Source organism: Erinaceus europaeus, chromosome 14, assembly GCF_950295315.1.
Source record: "Erinaceus europaeus chromosome 14, mEriEur2.1, whole genome shotgun sequence".
Classification (NCBI taxonomy): domain Eukaryota; kingdom Metazoa; phylum Chordata; class Mammalia; order Eulipotyphla; family Erinaceidae; genus Erinaceus; species Erinaceus europaeus.
The window spans coordinates 185,353-197,500 of record NC_080175.1 but is presented as its reverse complement, the minus strand read 5'-3'; the positions used below and the strand labels follow the sequence as shown (position 1 = coordinate 197,500).

The window sequence follows — 12,148 nt, the reverse complement described above, 5'->3', positions numbered from 1 at the left end:
GTCCCGCACAGCCCTGCTGCAAGGCCCCCGAGGCCCTCACCACAACCCACATCTAGTCCCCACCCCGCCAGCCACTGTCCTGCTTTCTGCCCGTGTCTTCTGGAGTTTCCTGAGTGGTGGGTGCCTATAGGTGACTCCCCCTTCCCAGATGCCCCCAGCCATCCTTTTATTTTCTTCTCTTTCTTTATTCTCTCTTTCTTTTTTTTCTCTTCCAATTACAACATTAACTTTAGCTCATATATCAGTAGGGAAAATCATTTTTCTAAATATTTGTCTTTGAATTTGTCTCTTTAATGTTCAACCAATTCAGAATTTGCTTCCTTTTTTAAAGTAGTGATTTAATATTGTTTTACATATTATATGGGAAACTGGGGAATGTTATGCATGTACAAACTATTATATTTACTGTTGAATGTAAAACATTAATTCCCCAATAAAGAAATAAAAAAATGCAGTAAACTATAGGAAAAAAATATTGTTTTACATAATTATAAGAGAACAGGGGTGTAATTCCACACTGTTCCTACCACCAGAGATCTGTGTCCCCATCCCCTCCATTGGAAACTGCAGTGGTTCCCTGCCGGGCAGCCCCCTGCTCTGCTGCATCGCTGATGCTGTGGTCTGTTTACATGATCATTGTTTTGCCTGAGACCCGCCCTGCCTGCAGGGTGCTGGCTAACCCCACTGGTCAGAACCTTCGCGCGCGACAGCTGCTATGGAAGCTGTCTACCTTCCCGCTCTTTGCTCCACCCCCTCTCCTAGCCGTTTCCTTTTCCCACTTGCCACTTGCGGTTAAAGAGATATATATATATATGGGCGTTGTCTCTGATCAATAAAGGCATGGCATTGTGTTCCCGCTCCACCACGAGTTCCTGGTCTCGCTCCTGCTTCGCTGAGTGAGCAGCAGCCCAGGTTGGCTCTGGTTGAGTTCTCTCCGACCCAGAGAGCACACGCCCGGGAAGAAACACCCTCACGCTAGTCCCACAGTTCCCCAAAGGTCACAGATAGGGGTTGGTCCTATAAGTATCTGTATATCTGTGTGCATTTATATATATATTTCCCCCATTTTTTCAACGGTCTTGCCTTCACTTCCTTTCTAGTTCACCTCTACGCCGATTGCTGCTTCCAAGTGTCCTTCCTTTCTTTATTTTCTCTCTCAGAAACAGCGACTTCTGGCATTTTCCTGACTCACTTTCCTTTCATCGATGGTATAAAAACAAGATTCCTGGATAAGCACTTCAGGTCCTGATGGAATTAGGGTTCGAGCCCTCTGCTCATCTTCTCCTGACATGTCTCCCCCTCTGGGAGCAGGGACCCAGGTTCTTTATGGGGGGCAGAAGGTGGGAGCTCTGGCTTCTGTCACTGTTTCTCCACTGGACATGGGTGTTGGCAGGTGGATCCACACCCCCGGCCTGTGTCTGTCTGTCTGTCCCTAGTGGGGCAGGGCTCTGGGCAGGGGAGGCTCCAGGGCACATTGGAGATGGAGTCATGGTAGCATCTGCAACTTGGTGGCTGAGTTGCAGTGAGATATAAAGCAGAACAAAGTGTTTGGTGAACAGGAGCCATAAAGTAAGAACAGAGCAGGTGAAAGTAGGGGCCTGAGGGTGGAAGGAGGTTGGAAGGAAATTGGAAGGAAGTTGGAAGGAAGTTGGAAGTCTGTTCCTGGAATTTTCTTAGGATCCTGTCTTAATCTTTGCTTGGTAGCTGACATGGGGGTGGGTTAGAAATACTGTCTGGGAAGATGGTGTCAGAGTTGATAGTAGAATTAGGAAGCAGGATATGACAGAGAATTGTGCACAGACTTGAAGAAGGTACATAGATGAGATTAACTGTAAACCCCAATGATCTGCCCCAGGGCCCATGTCCATTCCTGTTCAGCACGGGAGCCTGTGTGGCCTCCGAGTCCCTGTCAGTCTGAGCTCACAGTCCAGGGTCACAGCTGGAACCTTCTAGGCTGCTCTCATGTCAGGACCCGTCTTCCTCAAGGGGCAGAGCAGGCCGACTGGCCTCCCTTCAGAGAGTGGGGAGTCTCCACCATGGCTGCTCTGCAGTGAGGGCAGGGCCTGGAGAGGCCCCAGGAGGGCTTGTGCTGATGGTCCTGATGGACGTGGCCAGTGATGGTGGAGAGAGGGGTCTGTTAGAGCTCCAGGCCTGTAGTATCTGGGGGGTAGGGGGACCCAGGATTCCCTGTCTAGGTCCCCAGGGGATGGGGTCAGGCTGCCTCTTTCCATTCCTGAGTAGCTTCCATACATCCCACTCGGCCCTCCACCAGCTGCCAAGGGCCGGAGCGTAGTGTGATGGCTGTGAGCAAAGCTGTGATAAAGTTTTTGCCGGGGGTCGGGCGGTGGCGCAGTGGGTTAAGCGCACGTGGCACAAAGTGCAAGGACCGGCATAAGGATCCCGGTTCGAGCCCCCAGCTCCCCACCTGCAGGGGAGCCGCTTCACAGGCGGTGAAGCAGGTCTGCAGGTGTCTATCTGTCTCTCCCCCTCTCTGTCTTCCCCTCCTCTCTCCATTTCTCTCTGTTCTATCCAACAATGAACATCAACAATGGTAATAATAATGACCACAACGAGGCTACAACAACAAGGGCAACAAAAGGGGGAAAAATGGCCTCCGGGAGCAGTGGATTCATGGTGCAGGCACCGAGCCCAGCAATAACCCTGGAGGAAAAAAAAAGTTCTTGCCCAAGACTTTCACTCACATAAGCTTCATTTCTATCAGGTAAATATGTACAAATAAAATGACTGGACCTGTGGCAGGGGTCTCTGAAACCTACTGTGAGACTCCCCTCATGTTTTCCAAGTTGGTGTTTGCTGATTCCCACGGCCTCCACACCCTCTCCAGTAACCCAGAAACTGTAGCACCAGGTTTGTAGTTTTGCTGTTTAACGTGGCTACTGAAAGGAAGGTTTGGTGCCCACTGTTCAGATGCTGAGTTATGGGCTGGCTGAGGGAGAGCTAACAGGTCCTGAGAGGGTGGCAGACTCATGCCTCAAAAGACCATTTAACTTTTAGGCTGGGGTTCAGGGCTTGTGTATAATAGTGGGTCGGTGGGGGGGGGGGAAGAATGCAGCCACACTGTGCGCCTGTCTCTGGCCTCCTTCTGTTGGTCTGGCTGTCCGTATGACACAAGTGCTCCATTTTCTTGACTGCTGTAGTTGAGTAATACATTTTGCAATCAGTGACTAGCCCTACATGTCTGTTAATCATTTTCAAAGTTGCTTTGGCTCTTCTAGACCCTTTGGAATTCTGTATGTGAGTTCAGAGTATGTTTTTCAATGGACTGAGATAGCTGAACCTGGGGTTTAGTGCACATAGGAATAGAAGTGGCCGGGCCTGGGGCCTTTTGCTCCATAAACACGTGTCTCTCAACACTGCTTGTAGTTTTCAATGTATGGTGCTTTCGTGTCTTTCCGTCGGGTAAGTTCACAAATCTTTCACAGTTTTGGCAATATTGTCATCTTTCAGCTTTCCGTGTCTCTCAACACTGTTTGTAGTTTTCAGTGTACGGTTCTTTCATGTCTTTCCGTTGGGTAAGTCCACAAATATTTCACATTTTTGGCAATATTGTCATCTTTCAGCTTTCCTTTTGTAGTGGCCAGAGTGTGGACTCACATATGCAGGAGAGACTTGTGGGCCTCACAGGAAATGCCGGCACATCCCAGAGCTGAATTCACCAGCACCCAAGTGGAAATGAGAACCAGCCTGAGAGAGACTGTAGAGCCCCAGCCCAGGTGGACACGAGCAGCAGGCCTCTTAGTAACCCCTGGACCAAAGCAGAACGCACAGAAACTGGGAAAATACCTCCTTTCCAGAGCCCTGCTCAGCCCGAGCTTTTGAAGGAGCTAGGGGCTGAACCTGGGACCTTTAGTGCCTCAGGTGTGAAAAATCTTTTTGCAGAACCATGATGCTATCTTCCCATTGGTAGGAAATATTTACAAGTGAGTGATGACGGGTACAAATAACCCTATCTGCAACATTTTATTACCTGGACCCAGCTGACTTCATTGGTAAATTCTACCAAAGATTAAGGAGAAGCAGTGGCAAATCACGCAGACTGCAGAGGAAAAGCAGAGAAGAAACTGTTTACACATCTTTAATGAAGCTGGGTAGCCCCAGTAGCAGAATCAGTCAGGAAAATACTAACTATGCTTTAGTTAATACTAAAAATGCTTTATGAACATAAAATCCCTAACAAAACATCTGCATTCTGAATTTAGCAGCATATGAGAAGGGCAGTATGACGTGACCAAGTAAGTCCCACTTGGCCCAGGAGTGGAAGTTTAGTTCAACACTGCAGGCCAGCAAAGTGCCTCAGGTATCAATAGGACAACAGTTTGAATGACGGGACCACGGTGGTGAACACAGGAGACAACCCGGCAGAGTTTAGCCTATTCACACTAATCTAAGACATGCATGGCAAGCAAAGAAGTCAGAATGACAACGGAAAATTCTATTTTCTTAAAAAATTATTTATGGGGTCTGGGTGGTGGTGTACCTGATGAAGTAAATGTGCTCTGCCTGCAAGGACCCAGGTTCAAACTCCTGCTCCCCAGCTGCAGGGGGGAAGCCCATGAGCGGTGGAGCAGGGCTGCAGGGGGGAAGCTTCATCAGTGGAGCAGGGCTGCAGGGGGGAAGCTTCATCAGTGGAGCAGGGCTGCAGGGGGGAAGCCCATGAGTGGTGGAGCAGGGCTGCAGGGGGGAAGCTTCATCAGTGGAGCAGGGCTGCAGGGGGGAAGCCCATGAGTGGTGGAGCAGGGCTGCAGGGGGGAAGCCCATGAGTGGTGGAGCAGGGATGCAGGGGGGAAGCTTCATGAGCGGTGGAGCAGGGCTGCAGGGGGGAAGCCCATGAGCGGTGGAGCAGGGATGCAGGGGGGAAGCTTCATGAGCGGTGGAGCAGGACTGCAGGGGGGAAGCTTCATGAGCGGTGGAGCAGGGCTGCAGGGGGGAAGCTTCATGAGCGGTGGAGCAGGGATGCAGGGGGGAAGCCCATGAGCGGTGGAGCAGGACTGCAGGGGGGAAGCCCATGAGCGGTGGAGCAGGACTGCAGGGGGGAAGCCCATGAGTGGTGGAGCAGGACTGCAGGGGGGAAGCCCATGAGCGGTGGAGCAGGGCTGCAGGGGGGAAGCTTCATGAGCGGTGGAGCAGGGCTGCAGGGGGGAAGCCCATGAGCGGTGGAGCAGGGCTGCAGGGTCCCGTTTCTTCTGCTCCCTTCTCTTCTCAATTTCTTTCTGTCCTGTCATATAAAATAAAGTTAAAACTATTTAGTTTACTTTCTATTTTTTTCTTGATTGGTCATGAGAGAAAGAGGAAAGAGATTTCTGGTTATGGAGGAGAGACACATGTAGCACTGCTTCATTGCTTTAAGTTTCCGTTTTGTAACAGGAGACTGGGGCTTGAACCTGGGTCCTTGCACACTGTAATGTGTGCACTCCGCCATGTGCACCACCTCCTGATCCCTATTAGAAAATTCTTGAAAAAGGTGAACAGAATGCAAACACAGAAATACTTGATTTCATGTTCCTCTACACCCTCTAGAGACAGACAACACAACATCAGCGTGAGGTCAGACAAAGGTGTTGTAAATACGTCCAATCAAAATTACTTGTCAAGGCAAAGTAAGAAGTTGAAGCAAGGCATTTATTCTTTTGCAAAAGGGTATGCCGTCAACAGTGGCTGTCACCCCCAGAGCACAGCCACACAGACCTGTGAGGGCTCACGGTAGCCCCACGTCACCCCCACAGACCTGTGAGGGCTCACAGTAGCCCCACATCACCCCCACAGACCTGTGAGGGCTCACGGTAGCCCCATGTCACCCCCACAGCCTGACTCCAGGGAGCCACTGATGCCTCTTCTCTCTGTAGTTCCATCACCTCGGAAATGTCACGGGAGGTAGATTTACCTGTGTCGTCTGCATTCTTCTGAGACTTCAGCAGTTTCCTGAGGATCACACATGCTGTGTGTTGCAATAATGTGTGCCCTTTTTTTCTGCTAAGAAGTTAACTGTGTTTTATAAAGCTCTAAGACTTCAGGGGTAGAACTCAACACTGATGCACGTGTGGGTTCTGAGTCCCTGTCCCCACAGTCTCGCAGAGTCTGAGACAGTCTGAGCATCTTCAGGGTTATAACTGGACACTGATGCACGTGTGGGTTCTGAGTCCCTGTCCCCACAGTCTTGCAGAGTCTGAGAGTCTGAGCATCTTCAGGGTTATAACTGGACACTGATGCACATGTGGGTTCTGAGTCCCTGTCCCCACAGTCTTGCAGAGTCTGAGAGTCTGAGCATCTTCAGGGTTATAACTGGACACTGATGCACGTGTGGGTTCTGAGTCCCTGTCCCCACAGTCTTGCAGAGTCTGAGACAGTCTGAGCATCTTCAGGGTTATAACTGGACACTGATGCACGTGTGGGTTCTGAGTCCCTGTCCCCACAGTCTTGCAGAGTCTGAGACAGTCTGAGCATCTTCAGGGTTATAACTGGACACTGATGCACGTGTGGGTTCTGAGTCCCTGTCCCCACAGTCTTGCAGAGTCTGAGACAGTCTGAGCATCTTCAGGGTTATAACTGGACACTGATGCACGTGTGGGTTCTGAGTCCCTGTCCCCACAGTCTTGCAGAGTCTGAGACAGTCTGAGCATCTTCAGGGTTATAACTGGACACTGATGCACGTGTGGGTTCTGAGTCCCTGTCCCCACAGTCTTGCAGAGTCTGAGACAGTCTGAGCATCTTCAGGGTTATAACTGGACACTGATGCACGTGTGGGTTCTGTGTCCCTGTCCCCACAGTCTTGCAGAGTCTGAGACAGTCTGAGCATCTTTTCTGAGCACTTATTTGCTCAGTTATTGACATGCCACATCTGGGCAAAGCCTCCTGGTGGTTGGCTGTCCTCCACCTGTTTGCTCATCAACTTAGAATCACCTCCCACTCCATCCAGTTGCTCTGAATACACAACCTCATCTTCACTGACAAGCAGCATCCCCTTGAGTACACACCACAGTTTCTTTATTTAAAAAAAATTAAAGTAGTGCTCGCTTCGGCAGCTTGTATACTAGAGTTGGGATGATACAGAGAAGATTAGCATTGCCCCTGTGCAAGGATGACACGCAAATTCGTGAAGCGTTCTATATTTTTATGTTAATTTGATGGCAGGAATCCCTAAATAAAAATAGTCTGGGGAAAATTTTAAAAAATTATATTTATTTACTTATTGGATAGAGACAGACAGAAATTGAGAGGGGAGGGTGATAGAGAAGGAGAGAGAGGCGGGCCGGGCAGTAGTGCAGCGGGTTAAGCAAGCATGGCATGAAGCGCAAGGACTGTGTAAGGATCCCGGTTCGAAACCCCGGCTCCCCACTTGCAGGAGGGTCGCTTCCAAGCAGTGAAGCAGGTCTGCAGGTGTCTGTCTTTCCCCCCCCATCTCCCCTCCTCTCTTGATTTCTCTCTGTCCTATCCAACAACAATGACAGCAATAACAACAACAATAAACCACAAGTGCAACAAAAAGGAAATAATAGCCTCCAGGAGCAGTAGATTTGTAGTGCAGGCATTGACTCCCAGCAATAACCCTGAAGGCAAGAGGGAGAGGGAGAGAGGGAGAGAGGGAGAGAGAAGGAGAGAGAGGGAGGGAGAGAGAGAGAGAGAGGGAGGGAGGGAGAGAGAGCGAGCGAGAGAGAGACTTGCAGCTCTGCTTCACCGCTCACAAAAAGCTTCCCCTGCAGGTGGGAACTGGGGCTCAAACCCAGGTCCTTGTGCACTGTGACACATGCGCTCAACCAGGTGTGCCACCAGTTGGCTGCCTAGACCATAACCTCTCTGTGCAGTCACCTGTCTTTGGCCACTGTATTTCTGAATGAAATTCTCTGGCCCGGGGCGCCACTTTGTCTGACTACTGAGCCACTACAGAGCATCGAAGATCCTTCAGTTTATTTTCTTTAAACATTTTTCCCCTTTATTGGGAGATTAATGTTTTTTTTAAATTCTTTTTGTTTTTCCTCCAGGGTTATTGCTGGGGCTCAGCACCTGCAGTATGAATCCACTGCTTCTGGGGGCTATTTTTCCCCTTTTGTTGCCCTTGTTGTTGTTGTTATTATTGTTATTGTTGTCATTGTTGTTGGATAGGACAGAGAGAAATGGAGAGAGGAGGGAAGACAGAGAGGGGGAGAGAAAGACAGACACCTGCAGACCTGCTTCACTGCTTGGAAGTGACCCCCCTGCAGGTGGGGAGCCGGGGGATCAAACCGGGATCCTTACAGTGGTGCTTGTGCTACTGCCCGGCCCCCAGGGGACTAATGTTTTACATCACCAGTAAATACAATAGTTTGTACATGCATAACATTTCTCAGCTTTCCACAGAACAACACAACCCCCACTAGGTCCTCTGCCACCCTTTCCCCCCCCCCAACCCGAGTCTTTGACTTTGGTGCAACACACCAACTCTAGTCCAGGTTCTGCTGTGTGTTTTCCCTTCTGATGTTGTTCTTCAACTTCTGCCTGAGAGTGAGATCATCCCGTACTCATCCTTCTGTTTCTGACTTGTTTCACTTACCATGATTTCTTTTTAAACATTTAAAATATTTTTAATTTATTTTCCCTTTTGTTGTCCTTGTTTTTTTATTGTTGTTGTAGTTATTATTGTTGTTATTATTGAGGTTGTTGTTGGATAGGACCGAGAGAGATGGAGAGAGGAGGGGAAGACAGAGAGGGGGAGAGACAGACAGACACCTGCAGACCTGCTTCACCGCCTGTGAAGCGACTCCCCTGCAGGTGGGGAGCCGGGGCTCGAACCGGGACCCTTGTGCACTTTGCGCACCATGTGATGTGCACTTAGCCCGCTGCGCCACCGGCCGACCCCCATCACGGTTTCTTTGGTTTCTTCAGGCTCCATTCAAGGTGGGCTGAAAATGGCGAAATCATCATTTTAAATAGCTGAGGAGTGTTCCACTGTGTGTCTAGACCACAGCTCGCTCAGCGACGCATCTGTCTGGACACCTGGGCGGCTCCCAGGTTGTGGCTGTTACACATGGTGCTGCTGTGAACACAGGAGCACACAGATCTTTTCGGATGGGTGTGTTGGGTTCCTCAGGATCTGTCCCCAGGAGAGGAATCGCAGGGTCACAGGGCAGCTCCCCTTCTCGCCTCTGAGAGTCTCCAGGCTGCTCTGCACAGGGCTGGGCCCGCCGATGTTCCTATCAGCAGTGAGGAGGGAGGAACCTTCAGTTTCTGACCAGCATGGATGCGTTTTTGCTTGAGACTTGCTTCTCATTCTCTGGGATAAATGCTCAAGGGAGCCACTGGCACGCGGCTTGGGCTGTTCTCTCGTGCTGGCTGGTCTTCTCTGTCCTTGAAAGCAGAGCTTCAGGGGCCAGGTGGTGGTGCAGCTGGTTAAGTGCACACACTACAGAGTACGCTGCCTCAGGTCAAGCCCCTGACCTCCATCTGCAGGGGGGAAGCTTCAAGCCCCTGACCTCCCTCTGCAGGGGGGAAGCTTCGAGCCCCTGACGTCCCTCTGCAGGGGGGAAGCTTCGAGCCCCTGACCTCCGTCTGCAGGGGGGAAGCTTCGAGCCCCTGACCTCCCTCTGCAGGGGGGAAGCTTCGAGCCCCTGACCTCCGTCTGCAGGGGGGAAGCTTCGAGCCCCTGACCTCCCTCTGCAGGGGGAAGCTTCGAGCCCCTGACCTCCCTCTGCAGGGGGGAAGCTTCGAGCCCCTGACCTCCCTCTGCAGGGGGGGAAGCTTCGAGCCCCTGACCTCCCTCTGCAGGGGGAAGCTTCGAGCCCCTGACCTCCCTCTGCAGGGGGGAAGCTTCGAGCCCCTGACCTCCATCTGCAGGGGGGAAGCTTCAAGCCCCTGACCTCCCTCTGCAGGGGGGAAGCTTCGAGCCCCTGACGTCCCTCTGCAGGGGGGAAGCTTCGAGCCCCTGACCTCCGTCTGCAGGGGGGAAGCTTCGAGCCCCTGACCTCCCTCTGCAGGGGGGAAGCTTCGAGCCCCTGACCTCCGTCTGCAGGGGGGAAGCTTCGAGCCCCTGACCTCCCTCTGCAGGGGGAAGCTTCGAGCCCCTGACCTCCCTCTGCAGGGGGGAAGCTTCGAGCCCCTGACCTCCCTCTGCAGGGGGGGAAGCTTCGAGCCCCTGACCTCCGTCTGCAGGGGGGAAGCTTCAAGCCCCTGACCTCCCTCTGCAGGGGGGGAAGCTTCGAGCCCCTGACCTCCGTCTGCAGGGGGGAAGCTTCGAGCCCCTGACCTCCGTCTGCAGGGGCGAAGCTTCGAGCCCCTGACCTCCGTCTGCAGGGGGGAAGCTTCGAGCCCCTGACCTCCGTCTGCAGGGGGGAAGCTTCGAGCCCCTGACCTCCATCTGCAGGGGGGAAGCTTCGAGCCCCTGACCTCCGTCTGCAGGGGGGAAGCTTTGAGCCCCTGACCTCCATCTGCAGGGGGGAAGCTTCAGGGGGTTGGAGTAAGGCTGCAGGTGTCTCTCCTTCTCCTTCTCAATTTCTCTCTGTGTCCATAATAATAAAAATATTAAAATTCTGTACAAGCTGTTAAGAAATTTCCTCCCCTTCTCATATTCATTCAGTCACGTGTCAGTATTTCGTGGACTTGTGTCTCACACTTTGTCTCACAGCTCAGGCTGCTTTGTCACTAGCTTCCTGTTGCTCAGACCTGGCCTGGAGAGCTCTCCCCTCACCCTCCTCCACGGTGCCTTTGCTCTGCTGCTGACGGCTCCTTAGCACAGCCCTGGCTGCCTGGTGTGCTCCCGCCTCAGCGTTGGGCCGGCCTCTCTCCGGGAAGCAGGTTCCTGCCTGGGAGAGTGGTGCTGAGACTGAAGTCTGGGCTCTGACACACGCCGCTTCCAGAGCTGAGAGTAGAGAAACGTGTGTGTCCGGTGCTCCGGCATTTCTGCAACACCTTTTCCTGTCAGGCCCACACGGGCTTCCTGTGCCTCCCTCCCTTCCTCCCTGGGCACAGGGACCTTGTCACCCTCTCCCGCCTCTCAGGAGAGCCCCTGGCTCTGGAGAGCTTTCATTAGCTTGGTTTCTCTAGCAATTACAGGACTGCTTCAGTATCCAGTTCATGTTGAGTTTTAGTTGTTTATGGTTTTCCAGGGTTGGTTCATCTCTTCCAGGCTTCGTGAGCCTGATTTACTCATGTCTCCTGCAACCCTGGCAGGCCTGCCCATCTGCGGTGACATCACTTCTTAGTCCCGATGATTTGTATACTCTTTAAAAATCGTCGTCCATCTTACTAGAGGCTTCTGTTGTTGTTGCTACAGAGGCTGCAACAGATCCAGTCTGACTTTTTCAGGTAGAAAGAGACAACAGAGGGAGAAGCAACGACACTGCGGTCTCCTCAGGGCCAGGCTGAAGCCTGGGCCCCTTGATAGAGGTTTACCCCCACCCCAAACTAGCCTTTTACTCCACTGTTTCTTCTCTAATATTTTTATTGATTTATTGTGCTGTCACTGGGGCTTCACTGCTGTAGGTCAACATTTTCAGACAGAGAGACAGAGAGGGTGGGAGAGAGAGAGACAGTGAGGGAGAGAGAGAGACAGAGAGGGAGAGAGAGACAGAGAGGGAGAGAGAGAGACAGAGAGGGAGAGAGAGAGACAGAGAGGGAGAGAGAGACAGTGAGGGAGAGAGAGACAGAGAGGGAGAGACAGAGAGGGTGGGAGAGAGAGAGACAGTGAGGGAGAGAGAGAGACAGAGAGGGAGAGAGAGTGAGGGAGAGAGAGAGACAGAGAGGGAGAGACAGAGAGGGAGAGAGAGAGACAGAGAGGGAGAGAGAGAGACAGAGAGAGAGAGACAGAGAGGGAGAGAGAGACAGTGAGGGAGAGAGAGACAGAGAGGGAGAGACAGAGAGGGAGAGAGACAGAGAGGGAGAGAGAGACAGAGAGAGAGAGACAGAGAGGGAGAGAGACAGAGAGGGAGAGAGAGACAGAGAGAGAGAGACAGAGAGGGAGAGAGAGAGAGGGAGAGAGAGAGAGAGAGACTTAGTACCAAAATCCCTCCTGTGTGGTGGGAGTCGGGGCTGAGCCTGGGTCAGAGGCACATCAAGGGAGACACACTGTCCCTGTGAACCATTTTACTGGCCCTGCCCCCTGTTTTAAATTTCATGCTGCTCCCTTTTAGTGTACACTTCAACTATTTTTTTTAGATTTTTG

General features: G+C 51.9%; 1 protein-coding gene and 1 non-coding gene across 2 annotated transcripts in view; both read left to right on the top strand.

Moving 5' to 3' along the window:
- SCART1 (scavenger receptor family member expressed on T cells 1) overlaps positions 1 to 12,148 on the top strand; it is a 35,582-nt gene that overhangs the window by 8,907 nt on the left and 14,527 nt on the right. The gene's annotated exons all lie outside the window — the stretch shown is intronic.
- LOC132532884 (U6 spliceosomal RNA) lies at positions 7,025 to 7,131 on the top strand. The gene has a single exon (XR_009544807.1). It is a non-coding gene; the product is annotated as a U6 spliceosomal RNA (small nuclear RNA).